Source organism: Coenobita brevimanus, chromosome 29 (assembly GCF_032717465.1).
Source record: "Coenobita brevimanus isolate Jiangsu-jjx chromosome 29, ASM3271746v2, whole genome shotgun sequence".
Classification (NCBI taxonomy): domain Eukaryota; kingdom Metazoa; phylum Arthropoda; class Malacostraca; order Decapoda; family Coenobitidae; genus Coenobita; species Coenobita brevimanus.
The window spans coordinates 34,091,763-34,093,488 of NC_136982.1; positions in this window are offsets into that span (position 1 = coordinate 34,091,763).

Here is a 1,726-nt window from a genome sequence, read left to right on the forward strand (position 1 = left end):
GCTACTTTCTGCTGACTCGATGCTAAGTGACCAGTGCTCTCTCTCTCTCTCTCTCTCTCTCTCTCTCTCTCTCTCTCTCTCTCTCTCTCTCTCAAAGAAAAAAAAAATCGCTGCGTTAAGTGGTAACCTTAAAACCAAAAGACGCTTGTTGGTCCTCAAATCTAATATGAAGAGACAGTACTGGTAGTGACATCGAATATAAGTTACTATCCATCGCTAAAGCTTTCATTCCATAAGGGTTGGCCACAAACGAATCCCCTCCATGTCATCCTGTCCTCCACCATCTGGCTGCCCTCGCTCCAACTCACACACCCCTCTCTCACATACCTCTCCACCTAACCTTCCCCTCCCCAATGGTATAAAACAGACCAAAAGCTGACGTATGACGTTTGCCTTAAATTACATGTTTTGGAGTTTTAATGGTACAGTTTCGAGACAAGGCTTGAGAAGGGCAGGAATATTTGTATTTATGAAAATATCCTGTTGGCAAGTTGCCCTTTGGTACGTTCTTTTAGGCTGTTTGTTCCCCAGTAGATACAGACGACCTGCCTCAGCTACATGGCTACCAATTAGCGACCTACCGGCAAACGTGCAGAGAGAGGGTGGGGGGGGGGTAGGGATGAGTGTATCGAATAATCTCCGCTGTGTGGACCATTGTTTTGGTGAATGTGGTGATCCTGTACAGGCAGCAGGGTCAGGGACAAGCGCTGTAAGCAACCGCTCTCTCTCCTCCCTCTCTCCCCTCCTCCACCGCTGCACCAGATTTTTTTTTTTTTTTCATAATTTAATGAAAATTTTGAAGCCGTAGGGAATAGGTATTAGGACATTTTTGTAACAAATGCAATATTAAGTGCTTCGTCTCATTACCTTACTATTCAATCTAAAATTCGTATTTCGATAAGAGATAATGAAGAAAAAATCTTATCAACTGCAACAACAACAATAATAAACACTGTAAACATACATATAAACAAACATTATAATAATCCATCCATCCATCCATCATCCAATCCTACGGAGCCCCATGAGGAGCGTAGGAGCCCGGGGTTAGGCAGTTGGTCCTGACATTTAAGATAAGAGTGACCAACCTCACTCATCCCTGAGTGGCATTACGTGAGCAATCAACCCCAACCATCCCTTGGATATAAACCTTCACCGGCTCAATCCGATTGGAGCACAATAATTACCCACTAAACCACCAGGCGCCAAAATTTGGTTATATGGTTACCACCCAGCGTAGTAAATGGTTTCCTGGTGTACAGGATACCATTTGGCTTGTCACTCAGCGTAGAGTCACCCACAGGCAGAAGGACGAGGAAAGAATGAAGGAATGAAAGACAGAAGAGGGAGTGTAAAGTCACCCGTAGGCAGCAAGACGAGGAAAGACTGAAGGAAATAATAATAACAATAATAATAATAATAATAATGATAATCATTAATGGTTCATTTTCCCCTCAACAGCGGCAGTTCTTTTTAATAATTCACTGGTGCTCAAAACCTCAACATAACAACACGACTATCAGTTCACTGGCAGTACTGCGTCAGATGACTGGACTCTTCTAAACTCTGTAATCCTTCATTACAGCATTATCAAAACCAAAACAAAGATTCTCTGAACTGTAATCTAGTTTTTATGATGCCTAGATTTTTTAAGAAGGCAAGGTGGTGGAAACAATCTGCACTAACCTAGTAATTCAACTAACGCTTTTAATATGTTATTCATTCA